The 16355-nt window shown below is 32.4% G+C and overlaps 1 protein-coding gene across 1 annotated transcript in view; it reads left to right on the top strand.

Moving 5' to 3' along the window:
• The first annotated feature begins 1469 nt into the window (after positions 1 to 1469).
• The window catches only part of LOC146539673 (uncharacterized), a 63199-nt gene continuing 48313 nt past the window's right edge, over positions 1470 to 16355 (top strand). Inside the window, exon 1 of the mRNA XM_085184962.1 lies at positions 1470 to 1638. The gene's annotated coding sequence lies outside the window, so the exon portion shown is untranslated. The remainder of the gene's footprint in view (positions 1639 to 16355) is intronic.

The raw sequence follows: 16355 nt of genomic DNA, 5'->3' as shown, positions 1-16355 counted from the left end.
ATGCTTGTTTTTAATTATTTATCGAGACCTCGAGTTTGAAATTAATGGTTTCCTTTGGCTGTTTCTTCTTCCTTTTAACATAATAAATTTTAGGGCGTATTATAATTATGTTATAAAAGATTTGTGTACTATTTTTATCTTTGATCTTTATAAAAAATATAGATTTGAACTTTGTATATATTCATAAGTTCTTTGGTTACGTCAGATTCAGTTCTATTGAGGCCATAGTGGCGCAAGGGTACAAGGGTGTGACTGTAACGTGACATCTTTGGGTTCGATTCCCACTCAGAGAAATGAATTATTGTTTATTAATATTTTCCATTCAAACTAACTTTCATGCAAAAATACTTCACAAACATAACAACTATTATTCCAAATATTTCTGTGCTTCTTCCCGTATACAAGTTTTTCCTTAAAACATAAACGATTTAGGAAACATTAGGGTTACGAATTCCGCTATCAACAACTTTGAGGATAAATAACGATAAGTATTAATAAATCTACTTTACGTTTTCCGCTGTCCTCGTAACGTGATTTTTTTGCTCTATACTTAATATACCACGAACGAGAAAGCGCGTAGCAATCTAAAAAAAAAGTTATGTAAAACTTTCCACAAAGAAAAGACAATTAAGCGGGGATGCCTTTATAATTGGACCGTTTTTCATCCCTACGAAAAGTTTCCCTTAAAAGTATTAGCGGGTGTAGTTTCTTGAAAAGGTTGTTTTAAAGCTATTTGTTTTGCTTATCAATCGCTTTATTTTAAATTAAATAACAAAAAAAAAAGTCACATACGACTATACTATCAAAATTAGGTAAAATAAGACTTCAGTTGATCTTATCATACTACACACAAGCACACCTATAAGAGAGTATAGATAACACTCCAGTATTAATCATTCCCCCAGGAAGGTCACGTAAAAAGCATGAGGCGAAAATGCTATGCAGAAACCGTAGCCTTTGGCGCTCCGTTCTCTCTGGCAATCCCGCAAGTAAGTCATAGCCTTTTGTAAATAAAAGCTGCATTTAGTTTGATTCCTTTTACTCTGTGTTGGCCACAAAATGTATTAAAACATTTAATGAAATATATTTTCATTTCATCGCTCTGGTAACAAGGCAAAGCGCGGCGTTGAGTTTCGCTACTCCACACACAATGCTTTGAAAATTTGGTGAAAAGGGGAACGGTGTGTCTTGAAATTTGCTTACCCTGCAATATTGCAGGGTAATAATGCTTGAATATGAAAAAAATAATAAATAGCCTAGTATGTTTTTAATAAGTAAAATAATACTTATGAAGTTATTTAAATTATATACTAAAATATAACATAGATGAATGTGACAAAATTTTGAGTTTTACACAGATCAAGTAAGCCATCGGCAGTTCGGACTTGCGCGTTTCGTAGACTAGTGTAGCAGTCAGACGTGCTACACCGAACGCTACGCACGTTACGTTCGAACGCTACGACGGCTCTACGAAATAACTTTGTCAGTATCGGAGTATAAGTGAGTGAGGGTAGTGTTTAAAAAAATTGTGTAAAAATAATTTGTGACTATGTTGTGTTTGTGTTTTAATTTAAAACAAGTAACTGGGTTCAAATTCGTCGATTTGCGAAATTCAGCGATGACCTTCACATTTTACAGGTTAGTTGTGTATTTTTAATTAGGACCTCACTTCGGCGGCTTATTTTAGCCTGGAGTTTACCTGAAATATATAATTTTGTTGGTTGAGTGAAAAATATGTTAGATTATCTTTTTTTAAAGTAGTATTTATTACATATATAATAGGGATATATATTTTAATTTAAATTTGTTTCATATAATGAATAAAAAAATTATACAAAATTATAAAAATAAATATGAAACGGATTACATACGATACATACTCGTATATTAGTTGCTTATATTATTTATTTATATAACATGTCTAAAATAATTTAGGCTGTACAAAAAACTTTTAAAAAATAATAAAATACTAACTTACAGCAAAATATTTTTAATAAACGCCCATATTGTTAAAATAATCCCAAAAGAAATTTAGCTCACAGCTTAGAGCTTAAGTGGATATTTTAAAATTTCATCCATTTCTGGATAAGCCGTTTCGCCCGAAGTCTAACCCGAGCGGGCTCAACTAAGCTTACTAACGCGGAAAGAATCTTGCAAATCGCTTTACTTGTGAAACTGGTGATAATACTAAAACTTTGCCTAAAATAAAAAGAGGTTTTCGGCATTTTCAATGTATGTTTATATCTTCGGTCGTTAGAGAAAATGAAGATACTCTTTCATATAAGAAATCAATATATAGAAATAAGTGGGGACCGAAGTGTCTCAACACTTAGTTTCCTCTCTGCCCATCCTGCTGTGTGCGGAAGCTTTTTATTTTCGATTTTTTTTTCATATAGAAATATATTATTTTTTTAAAGTTAGTTTTCTTTCTTAAAACCTTTACTCATGTTAACTGACTTATTAGTTTAAAAAATCTAAATATTTCTTTATTTACTGGCTTGGAATAGTTTACTTGAATACAAAAATATTTTGATTTCGTACAGCTAACATACTAAAGATAGAGTATACATAATATAAATATGTCTTTACTCATAAAATATATATGTTTATATATGGCTTTATATAGTAAAGATATATCACATTGACTATTGCGTCATCACTCTTGGGACGGAAAGGCCGCTCGTACTATATGATACATGAAAATAACGATTCTGGTATATTGTAGCAGCATTAAGTACAGTGTGATAAAATTTTTTGCCAATTTTTTTAAAGTACGCACAGGGAACCTAGTATTAAGGCCTTTGTTACCCCATTTTCTGTCGAACTCTGATGAGATTGCGAGTTGAGTGGAACTGCATCATGCATTATTTGCTTATAATACACATACGTTTTAAGATGTTTAAAATAAAAATAACTGTGGCGCAGTTAGTTACGGTTTTACAGGTTAGGAACAATTTGCGGTTCCTCCTTTAAAAAATATTGAAAATGCTAGGTGTAAAGGGTTGTACTATTCACCCTATACAAAAGTGTTATACATTTAAAACAAGTCTTGAAAACTGGACTTTACATAATCACGTTTAAAGTAAGCATGCTTTTTGATAATACGGCGAATTTCATATAAAATGCTGCAAAAACGATGTGTAAATGCTCGTCTTGTATCTTTTTATCCTCTGAGGGACCATAGACCTACTTGTTATTCACTTGAACTTGAGATCCCCTACTTTGTCTTGACAGACTAATAGACAGACAACTAAGTACTATAAGACTTTTGAAATACGGAACCCTAAAACATGCTTAAAGTATTCTTTTTTTTTTACTTAAGAAACTAAAGTAAATGAGAAATCGAAAACCACTCATAACATCTTAACGTGCAAAAGTTAGCTAACTATATATAGTTTATTGAGTAAAGTATAAAATGTATTTTTTTCCTAGTTGCTAACTATTATTAAACTACAACAATTAACTGAAAGGAAAACTTATAAGGGGTGGAAAATTATATTTTTTAATACTAATTAATATTTTTAAGAAGTTATAATAGTGTGTGTACTTTTTTAGCTTCAGGGTCGAGGGAACCTAATGTTAAGATCTAGGACGACGACGGTCTTAATCTAAATTCAAATAATAAAATGATACCGACTGACATATTCATATCAAAAGTTTATTTCTGCATATTGCGGTAAACGCGTGAACAGAAACATAAACTATCTCAAAAAGTCGTAAAAATCTTTTAGTATGTCTAAGTTTTAATGCTTATTTCATTGTTCTATATAATTTTATTGCTAACTAGATATTAGCTGTGGCTTTGTCCGAATAGTTAAGCGGAAATAAATAAGACAAATACCAGAGTAGGCAGAACCTGGGAACTTAGTGTTAACACACTCCGTTCTAATTGAGATACTTGTGTTCCTCACATTCCGCCGTATTCTAGAGACATTGCGTATTGAAAAGTTCGCCTCTATTCGAATTCAACGCCACGCTTTGCCTCGTTACCAGAGCGAGAATTGAACCCGCAACCTGTCGTTTTTACAGTCACATGCCTATTCCCCTGTGCCACGAATGGCTTCATTTAAGATTAAAACTTATAAAATAATAATAGCATAATCTAAGTACCTGAAATACTCTGAACACTGACATTGTGGGTTACATTATAATAATTAAAATTAACACAGCCTTCCTCGATATATAGACTAAAAAACATAATATAGTTTTTTTTTAATTTGAGGTCTTTTGAGGATATCACGTTCAACCAAAAAAACCCTTCAACTTTATAATGTTAGTATATAATAATATAGATAATAAAATATAAGTACGATTTAGGCAATAAAATGTTTTTCATTATCAGAAAATCTCATCGCCATTTTTAAGGTGATTCGTAAAATGGTATTTAATTTGTACATTTTTGAAGACCGCTCCATCCTATAAAGGTACTTAAATAAACAACATTCGAGCGGCAAATTTATTATTTAATAAACTCGTAGCATTTGATCCAATCGTTTGTGAATTTGTTTCGTTTGAACGATTTTTCTTAATTGAATTACTCGAATTTTATTATGGTGGAGATGGAGTGGATAATAATTTGTTTTTTTTAGCTTTAGCTGTCCCGTCTCTAATAAAAGTTTCCGTTTTCTACTTTCCGTCGAATTTTGCAGATCTTACTCATCGTCGCGCTTTGCCACTAGAGCGAGAAAATGAAAATATTTAATATTTAATTTTCCTCTCTAACGGGAATCGAACTCACAACCCGTCGCTTTTGTGATCGCGCTTTTGCTTCTTTGCGCCATGAGAATGTTTTAATAATATATTCTCTTCTTCACCCTGGTTACCAAAACAAATCTCGGTGTTGACCTCGACACATAATGCCTAGAAAATTCAAGGGAAAATGGGAAACGGGGTGTCCTAACACTAGGTTCCCTCTACCTACACCATTATATATGGGATATAACGAGAAGCTCAAAAAATATATAACAGAAATATATTCTTTTCATAGGACGCCCACTTCTAAAGTTATTTACTTTATATATCCAAATATGTGCAGAGGTCTTCAAAGCTACAACGCTCCTCTCAAACCGACGTAATCTGTAAGCATTGTTGAGTGCCATTCGTATTTGAAGCTAACCGTTGTCACTTTGCATGTTTCTCTTTTTTTATATTTTTCTTTATTTTCACGCTATATAGGCACGTATAGCAGGGAAGGTAAAAGGAACCTAGTGTTAAGATATTTTGTATACCACTTCCTGCTTTGAAATATTTGAAACATTGCGATAAACGCAATTATTAATTTTGAAAACTGGTGCACCTATTATAAATATAAATATATATTTTTTTCTACTCCAATCGGGATTCGAACTTTAGAATTTTTTTTCCATCTCTAGGTTCTTGAGAAACGCGTTATGAGATGTCACATTTCATTAGGTATTTATAATAAGAAATGTTTGACATTGCTTGGATTATGTCTGAAGCTTTTTGAGTTAATCCGTAAAGAGTGGTGAAGGTACAAACAGCATATGAAGTCTGAGAGAAAGAGATTTATTAATATTGAATTAATTATGGAGGTTGAGGCCAAGCACGGCGCAGGGGCACAAGCGTGTTAATGTAAACGTGACGGGTTGTGAGTTCGATTCCCATTCGAGGTGTAAAGGATATAATATTTTCATTTCTTCGCTTTGGTGTTGAGGCAAAGCGTTGAGTTCTGCCACTCAACATACAATGCTCAAAAAACTGTGGAGAATGGAGTTTCTAAACACTAGGTTCCCTCTGCTTACACTATGCGGGAGACACAAAAAAAGTTATCAACAATTTTCGAGATAGATTGAGTGGCGGAGCTCAAAACCGCGCTATGTTTTGTTACCAGAGCGAATAGATGACCCGAAAAAGAACGACGATATTAAAAATATACTTTGATTAAAAAAATCTACAGTAATCTATATCTATATATATAATAAAACTGTAAAGGGGGTAAAATCTGTACATTGAATATAAACTAAAAAAAACACTTCAGGGGGACTCAATACAACTAATAGAAGGTAAAAATATGATTTTTGGAATTCTTGTCTGTCTGTCTGTTGTGACTCTTTAACTCAAAAACTACTGGACAGATTTAAATGAAACTTCTTTTGTTGCAAAGCTATTAGTCTTCGGCAACATATAGGCTATAATTTATTTTGATAGTCCGAATACCTGATATGAGACCCTAGCAGCCCGCCTAATCTATAAGAGATATCAATACAACGAATTAGGAAAAGTTATTCAGCGTGATGAGCATTTTCTGTTGACATAAAAAAAAATTGGATCCAATGTGGAACCCCAGTCACCCAGCTACACTTTATTACATGTAATTGGTCAGTCATCTTAAAATAAAATATTCTACGTAATAAACATTTGTTTTGACGTTTATGTAATACCATAATTATTATTTAAAATGGTTCAACACCAACTGATATAAATTTAAGTCAATATTTTTAATAAATATATACAAATTAAATAAAATTTAAAAAGAAAATCCATAAATCGGTAACATATATATGTATCACAGATAAAAAAAATACATTCTCATAATTTTGAGGCCCGTTGTGGCGCAGCGGCACAAGCACGGGACTATATACACGACAGGTTCTGAGTTCGATTCCTACTTGAAGAAATGAAATATTTTATATTTTCATTACCTCACTCTGGAACGAGGCAAAAGTAATTTTATAATATCAATAAAATATACGAAATATCTTCTGTTTTAAAAAAAATAATCGCTGAATGTGTTGCTAAGCGCAAATCTCGAGAGCAGCTGAACCGATTTCGCTAATTCTTTTTTTATAATATTCCTTGAAGTACTAGGATGGTTCTAACGGACAGAAAAAAATAAAAAATTACCAGAAAAGGTCCAAAAACATGACTTTTCTATATTCCCATACAAAAGATTCGTATTAATATCTACTTAAAAGTCAATTTGGACTTTAATACCCTACTATAAAGTTTAAATGTTAGTAGCTGGATTCCTGGAAGGCAAAACAATTGAGTGACGTTAGTATCGTTTAAATATTATAGCCCAACCCAGAGCTGCCCGACCGATGTCATTTTAGCAAAGGTGAAATTTTGAGGACTATTAGTCTTACATGTAGTTAAGACAGTATGCTTATTCACTAACTTGAAAATGGGATCCTTTCAGTGGTAGAGAAAAATAACGGTATATCTCTTTTTGGGAAAATGATAAAGCCATCGGATTGATCTGGTTGCTTAGGGTCTGGGGCTAGAGGGGTCTTAAAATAGTCCGTAAATAATATATTTTAAATTTTAGATTTACTTTAATGTAATTTTCTCCAATTTTAAAGAACCTTTATGACGTCTGGCAGAAGTAAAGGTCCACGTGAAAGAATGTGAAATATATTTTTTTTACTTTAAAACATATATAAAAACTCTCTTCCTTACTTAAGGGAGCGTTATCAATTGACACTTGCAAGTGAAAGACCTGTACGCTCATGTGTAACTCTAAGAAAGCTTGAGTGCCCTATATGTAATACCTCTTTCTATGAAAAATCCTTCACAGTTCAAGTAGTGCGCTTATGGAACTGACTACCCAACTCTATACTGTCGGGCAATCCATCTCTAAATACTATTAAAATCAAATTAAAATAACATTTCTTAATCTCAATTAGAATCTTTAGTAGCCGCTTTGTCTTTTTTTTATTATTTTTCTTTTTCTGTTTCAACTCTTTTATGTCGTTGTATATATTTATGTAGGTATAGTAATATTGATTAATATTATGTATATTTGTATAGGTTTATTATTATTATTAACATTATATTAAAATACCGCACCCGAATCATTTCTTTTAACATCCGCTACATTCAAGGGTTTCTGGTAGAGATCTCTATTAGAGATAAGTTATCCATTGTACACATTTTTTCTGTTATCATAAGTTTTCTGTACTTTCTTTCTTGTGTGGTACCACATAAATAAATGAGAAAAAAAAGTGTGCTTTAAGTTGGCACTATCTCTGAAGGTTTTAAAGTTAGAGAGTCTTAAGTACATATTAGACTATCAATCCTCAAAATTTCAGCTTTGTTAAAATGATGTAGGTCTGGGGGCCCTGGGATCTCAGTCTATTAATGTCAATATTTGTCAATATTTCTACGGTAAGATGTCAATTGAAATGTAAACGTCTCATTGTGCGTCTATATTACTAAATCTAAAAGCCATAAATTTTATAAAATTAATAAAGTGTTGTGTATTTGTGACTTACAAAATATGCCTTCTATAACGCGGTGGACAAATTTAGGCAGAATAATCTAATCGTACCCAGAACGTGAAGATTGCACGTGAATGAACGTGAGCACGATAGTTGACTGATAATGGTGCAAATTTCAATCGAGCTGCTTTTTGTTACGATATATCAATTGATGCCAGCAGTGCCTACAGCTGTGTTGCTATTGGACCTATGAACTCAGCTTGACAATGTTGTAAGGTTATTGTAAAAACTCAGTTTGCCAATCAATTTGGTGGCGCAATGATTTTATTATAAGGAGGATTGCCAGTGTTTAAAGTCCTCGAAATTGTGGAAACATGTCAAGGTATTACCTTTAAGCAAGAATATGCATGTCATAATGCAAAATGATCAATCTGGATACATATTCTCTAAACAACTCATTGATATTGGTAATGGCAAACTTCCTATATATGCGCTGACGGACTGCATCACCTTTCCTGATTGTTTTTGTCAGTTAACGTAATCAAAAGATGAACTCATTCATAAAGTGCTTCCAAATGTTGCTGAAATGTTGCTGATTATTTATTCCATAATTGGTTGAGCGAAAAAGCTTTACTGGCTGCCAAACACACTGATGTAAATGAAATAAATATAAATTTTCAAGATGGCATTCCTGGCAAAATCAAGAACACATAAGTCAGTTGATACGGCAACTAATGAAGATGATGTCGTGAACTATCCACCGGAATTTTTAAATTCACTTGATTTGCCAGGATTGCCGCCTCACAACCTTCAATTAAAGCTTGAATGTGTAGTTATAATGTTGCGAAATATTAACCAACTGAAACTTTGTAACGGCACACGATTAGCGATAAAAAAATAATGAATAACTTAAAAGAAGCAATCATATTGAAAGGAAAGTATAAAGGAGAAGACTTTTTGATGATGCGGGGCATCCCAATGATTTCGACTGACATACCATTCGAGCTTAAAAGACTACAGTTTCCAGTACGGCTTGCTTTCGCAATGACTATAAACAAATCCCAGGGGCAGTTATTAAGTGTTTGTGGTATTAATTATAGAAAACTCATGTTTCGCGCATGGTCTATGGTATGTTGCCTGTTCCCGTGTTGGAAAACCATCTGCTCTGTTTGTTTACGCGCCAGATAACCAAACAAAAAATAACGTGTACCATAAAGTACTACAATGAAAATGAAACTGAATTTAGAATAAGTAAAAATAAAATAAAATATAATAAGTAGGCATCATCATAAGATATCGGAAATTGTTATTTTTATTATATTTTTTAATGAATATTATAAGAATTAAAAATGATTTAAGTTTTTATTTTTTTTATCTCACTAGCTGACCCGGTGTCGCTAATAGCAGAATACATATTAAAAAAAAAATCGACTGTTAGGCGATACGAAGTTCGCGGGTCTGCTAGTATTTATATAAAATTCATGAATAAGTGCTTAACGAATCTCAGCCATTTTCATAGTAGTATATATTTGCAATTCGAGTTGCAAATAGAAATAGAATATTGACTGTCGGACAAAGATTTATGACCGACATTCGTTTCTTACAATAACTGCGGAAAATCGGTTAGTTCTCAGACGTTTTTTGAAATAGCTAGTAAGAATAAAATTAATATATTATGTTAAATGCTATTAATATTAATAATTTTTTAAAAGTTCTCGCATGGTTGTATGAGGTCAAGAGAATATAGTGTAAATCCGTGTGCGTCTGGATACGCATTGAATGTAAGAGAAGGAGTAGTCAATAAGCTAGCAATATCAATGAGTGGAGCGAAGCGAAGTTCTTACTGGTTACAAGTGTGTTTCGTTGTAATGTTACTCCTCCTAGAACGTTAAACCTATAGCTCTGACATTTTGCAGGAACGTTGTGGACGACACGGTGATTCCAGTAATATGATAATTGTAATTGTAGTTTTTTAGTAAATGGTCAAAATGTATCCCATAGAGTAAAGCTGTGGAAAGTGTTGAAATTCACACGCACAGATTGAACTTTGACTAACCTAACCCGGACAAAACAGAAAATTTCGTTTAATTTCGCGCACCATAGCTTCGCTCAGCTCCATTCGGCGTGCACAGCATGTGCCAGATCCTAGTACTTTTTTATTGCCAACATAAAAATATATTTCCAAAAAATATACAAATAAAAAACTTTACAATAAAGCGAGTAAAATCCATTAAAAGAGACAAAAGTCCATTTCCCCGAAACAAATATTGTTATAAAATGTTTGATATCTGTTTGACTTTAACTATAGAATTACGGTCGGTGGCTTTCAAAATTCACGTTTGTCAAATAAAATTTTACAAGCTAGAGTTGTCGTTTGTGAATAGGTTCCGTATTTTTTATGCTATTTCTCGTTAAGACACTCCGTTGCCCCTTCAAATTTTTTGAGACATTAAGTGTTGAATGGTGGATGATTAGCCCTATAATTTTTTTTTGTCTTTAATTTTAATTTTAATTGTCGCGCTTATAACACATCACAGACATCAGTTTTGTGGCTAATTGCAAATTTTCTAGCTCCAGGCTTTATCCCACATAATAGAAAAGGACTTAGTTAAAATATTATTTATTACAGTACTCAACTGTATATAGAAGCAAATGAATTGCTGAATGGATTTAAAAATATTTCTCTTAGTTGGAACCCACTCAACGACCAACCCCATTAATCGAACCCACTACCATCGCGATTACAGCCAGATGATATTCCTCTCTGCAATGACATGAATAATATTTAGATTTTACTTCATAAAATATAATATAAATAGATTTAGATTATGAATCTAAATCACTTCTCTGAGCTTAAAAAGAATAACTAATATTAAAAACTTTCTACTTTATTTGCACAGATTATATGAAAGACGGTGTGGCTTCACATAATTTATTCGTTTTAAAGAAAAAAATGTCCAAAGGTTGCAGTTCTAATAGTTGAAAGTGGCATTTTAAAATATATTCATGCCTCAGCTTGCTCTAATTTTTTCTACAAGGCAATTCAATTATTAAGTTCTTATATTAAAAAAAGTTAATATAAAAAGTATTTTTGTCATGAAATTTAATCTGAGGCTTTTTATTTTGAGACCAGCCGTGGCACAGGGGTATACGCGTGTGACTATAAGGATATATACCCGCGCGACAGGTTGCGAGTTCGATTCCTTCTTGAGGAAATGAAATATTTAGGCCTTGAGTTCCGCCACTACACACGTAAAGACCAAAAATAATGGATTTATAATACCTATTTCTATATTTTTCTTCCCGCTTAGCTCCACATATAGCTAGTATAGGGAAAGCATAAAAAATCTAATGGCAAGACACTTTGATTTGGATTCCCAAATTGTTTTGCGAACCTTTCCAAATTACAGTAAGGGTTGACTACAAAAACACCGGGATTAATACCAGTTTTGCCAGAGCAACTAAGTGAAAATAGTTTATTCCCCTGAATGGATATCGAAACGACAACTATCACATATGTAACCAGACGTTGTTTCACTGCGCTACGAAGGCCTCAACTTAGATTATACTTAGAAATCCATATATGTAATTATTGTACCCCAAATATATTATATACTATATCAATAATGGCCAGATTTAGAGTTTTCATTAGATTCATATTACATTAGCGTCTAACCAGGGGTACAGTTTACTTAACTCCACCCTTAACTTCGCAACGAATTTCCTAAGCACATACAAGTTACCAACTTAGTGTAATTGCGTTATAACTCCAATGTGTTACTTAATTATTATGATTTCTAAAGCGTATGTATGTCTGTTTGTGTTTATATTGAAACTTTGAGTTGTTCATTTGAGTACATTTGATTTTGATATTAAATAAGTTGAGGCCAGTCGTAGTGCAGGGGCACAAAGTGTGCTGCAAAATCGACTAGTTATGGGTTCGATTCCCACTCTACAAAAGGAAATATTTATTTAAATTTATATTCTCATTTCTTCGCTCTGGTGTCGAGGCAAATCGCGATATTGAGTCTACCACTCACCACAAATGCCTCCAGAATTCGGCAGGAAGTGGAGAACGGAGTATCTTAACATTATGTTTCCTCTACCTACCCGCGTGAAACTGATTTATTTAAAATTTCATAATGTTAGGTTCTCTTCCCAGATACTCAGAGGGAAGGGAAGTTTACATACATGTCAAAGTTAAATAGCCTTACAAATGAAGCAAGATGCCAACTCGTTAAAGTAACGCGTCTGGTGAGTTGCCAACTGTTTGTGCCCCTTAGGCTTAGTGGTTATCATGTCTTAATCTATATATATAAAATCGAAAGGTCACTCACTCATCACGAAATCTCAGAAACTACAAGTGTTAAAAATCTCAAATTTTGCATAGGAGTTACTTATAGGACGTAGGTGCTCGCTAAGACGGGAATTTGCAATATTCGACTTCTAAGGGGTTGTTTTTGGGGTCGAAAGTTTGTATGAAACTTCGTTACTACAAATGCTATGATTCTCAAACTTTGCATAGACGTCACTACGACGTCGTCATGGAGACAGAAATTAATAATAACATAGTTAACGCGGGTGTAACCGCGAGGGGGCCGCTAGTTTATTATAATATACTCTACTTGTGTGTGAATTGAACCCACTACCTCTCGCATTTACTCGCAGTAACACGCCTGTACCCCAGCAACACAATTGGTCTCAAAAAACAGTAAATAATCTTTCAAGGTAAATGGATTTTCCAACAGAAATATTTTTCAATATAAAATAATATTTTTTATTGTATTTGTACATAAAATATATATATTTACATACATTCTAAATAAGATAAAATATTTCAATATGAATTTATATTTATTACTAGAATAGGTGGTAAATTCGATTCCTTAACCGTCACGTCCTATCTGATATTAGGTACATCGATGGCATAGGCATCGAGAGCTACTATCTGCATCTGAAAATAGATTAGAACCTTCGTAGTTTATATATATTATGTAAAATACATATATAGAATGAGAGGATTGTGGGTTCAATTTCTACTCACGGGATGGACAGTTTTCATTTCCTCGTGGTAAGAGGCGTAGAGTTCCGCCACTCAACACGCAATATCTCTAAAATTGTGTTGAAAATGAGAATGGAAAGCTTTAACAATAGGTTCCCTCTGCCTACATGGCTGAAACGGTAAGATGATAAAAAAATATTATTTAATATGAGATACAAGTATGTTATTAGATATCTCTGCGCAATAATTTTATAAACTATGAGTTAAGTTGCTTATTTTTTGTTATTACAAAATTCTCGTCTCGCTCGTTATTATTTTATCATACAAAAATAAAAAACACACAATTTTTGTATGATAAAATAATAATAACAAGATATATTAAATATATAGTTATTATTGTAGTACGAATAAATTGTTAACTCGTACTTACGACTACGTACTTTGAAGTAATCATCACAGTTAGTATAACAACTTAAATTTCAAAGTTAAAACTTTAACTTAACAAAGAAAGTAATAATTAGGAACTTAAACGCCTCTGCATTGTCCTACTTCCTAGTAATATTAAATGTGAAAGTTAGGAAGGATGGATGGATGTTTGTTCTGCTTTCACACCATATCTACTAAACAAAATTAGATGAAACTTTACAATAATATCGCTTATATATACGAATATAATTTATGTAAATATTTTGTATAATATACAGGGTGGAAGAGGCAGCGCTTCTTTTACTGAAACTGCATATAGGGTAAAATATTTCAAACCCAGAATAAAAAAAATAATCAAGGTACCTCAACAGCTTGGACGTAGGATTTTTTTTCATTTCACGATTTTTATCCATACCTGTATTTCGTGTGACGCACACATACGCGTGCGACGTTTCCGATTTGACAGGTAAGTGTGTGCGTGCCTATGATATACTTTACAAATGGCGTTTTATTTTAAAACGATAATTTTATTATTTATTTTGTTTGAAAAAAAAAAACTGTTTCATTTTCGAGAATTATTTTTTTTCCGAATTATATTAGACTTTTATAGAGTAGTTAAAACTGTGGTTTCATTTAAAGTGGCGCTGACAATTCCAGCCTGTATATATCCTCCTTCTTATATCCAGCTTTCTTTTTCTTTTTTCTTTTCCGTTGTATTTTAAATTAGAATATAAATTAGAATTATTTTGATTTTTAGTATATTAAATTATACCAACAAAACTCAATATAAATTATGAAATACCAAACTATTCAGACAAATTATTAATTAATATATTAATTTTAGATACTAAGATAGAAAAATCCGCTATTTATAATATAAATATCTGAACAAAACCATATACTGTCCTTTCCAAGATACCAAAGACATGTAAAAGTAGATGAAAGAAAATTCCAGCTTCACTTAAAAAAGCCAGCTAAGCCCCCCTAACTTTAAGTTTAGAATGTTCCCGGCGTGTACTTAGCCCGAGAAGTTTAATCTCACCTAAGTATAACTTTAATGGAGGTAGCGCATTTTGGAGCCGGATAACGGCTATGAATACAAATTCTTGTGAAATTTTCGGTTATTTTTGGCGGTTTTCAAGGTGAAAATGTTTTTAGGGATGAATTTTAAGCGTGACTGCTAAATTGTTGGGTGTAGTCTGCGTAATGCTTAACGTTTTACCGTGGTTAGTGGAAAGATAAGCAATGATATAAGTGAATTTACTACTGTACTAGTAGTGTCTACTTTCAATTTCGCTCTGTATCCCGCATATAGACTGAGGGAACCTGGGAACCTAATGTTAAGACACTCCGGTCAATTTAGACACTTTCGTTTTCAAATTTCCGCGGAATTCTAGAGGTGTGTGCTGAGTGGCGGAACTTAACGTAGCGCTTTGCCTCGACACCAGAGCGAAGAAACGAAAATATTAAATATTTCGTTTGCTCGAGTTGGCATCGAACCCACAACCTATCGCATTTACAGTCACACTTGTGTCATGACTGACCTCGATTATATAAAAAAATAAACAATTAAAATTATAATTAAGTGAAAGGACTCTTTTAATAAGCAATTCGTTTAATATATAAAATTATAATTTCAATGTAAATTATTAGTAAAATAATACCGAATGTGTTTTCACAAACAAATTAATTTATTCCTCCTTAATTATATTTTACGTAGTTCAACAAATAAATTCGCAAAATAATATTATTATAATTTGTTATATTGATGCTGTATTTTCCGTATAGATAAATTTTAAAATCACATTACATTGAGTACCGGAATTAAACGCCGTATTACCTTTTTAAGACTCCCGAAAATATATGCATATTTAACTTTGATATTTGATATTGCTATTAATATTTCAAAATAGATTTTGAATCGTACAAGAGCGAAAAAATATGCGAAAAAAAAAGATTTCATTTCATCAAATAGGAATCGAACTCACAACCTGACCTCAAATCCTAAGATATATTTCCAAAATCCACAAAATCGAAAAATATAATAACATCATCGACATTAACAAAATTCCAATAGTAATCACAATTTTGTTTTACTTCGTTTCAAGAAACATAAAACTCCGTAGACGATATGTTCTGTTATTTGTTTTACTGAAACGTATACGAGTGTATACTGTAGCCAACCCTAAATTAAGGATTATCCCTCACCAACCGCTGTCCACGGGTTAAATCTACTAAATTTCTTGTAACGAATTTACCATCGAGAATGGAAGCATAAAAGTATTTTTCTTTGTTAGTTTCTGCATTGTCTTGTATAGGTTCCATAGGGGGCTATTAGTATTAAGAAGTTACGTTATTCGATCAAGAAGTTACGTGTTAAGTAGTGGAACACAACGCTGTGTCCAGTTGCTTACCAGAGCTGCTGGCTTGCTAGAGTTAGGAAATAAACATAATTTATTATCTAGAGTGAAAATCAAACCTATAACTATCGTGTTCTGACAGCCAGACGATGTGTAAATATGTAGCTGTACCATAACGGGCTCAATAATAGGCGTGATGACAGATTTCAGGAGTTATTCTGTTGAGTTATTGAATTGAATATTATAATTTCAACATTTATCATATTTCTGTAGAAAATAAAAATTAAAAAAATACATTTTAATTATACATGTTTTATAATGTATTTATAGGGGTTGATTAATTTTAGTATTTTTTACTAGTTGTCATGCCTATTATAATTAGAAGAA

This window comes from Heliconius melpomene, chromosome 4 (assembly GCF_056956725.1).
Source record: "Heliconius melpomene rosina isolate 202511_hmr_F chromosome 4, ASM5695672v1, whole genome shotgun sequence".
NCBI classification, from domain to species: domain Eukaryota; kingdom Metazoa; phylum Arthropoda; class Insecta; order Lepidoptera; family Nymphalidae; genus Heliconius; species Heliconius melpomene.
This window is presented reverse-complemented; position numbering and strand designations above follow the sequence as displayed.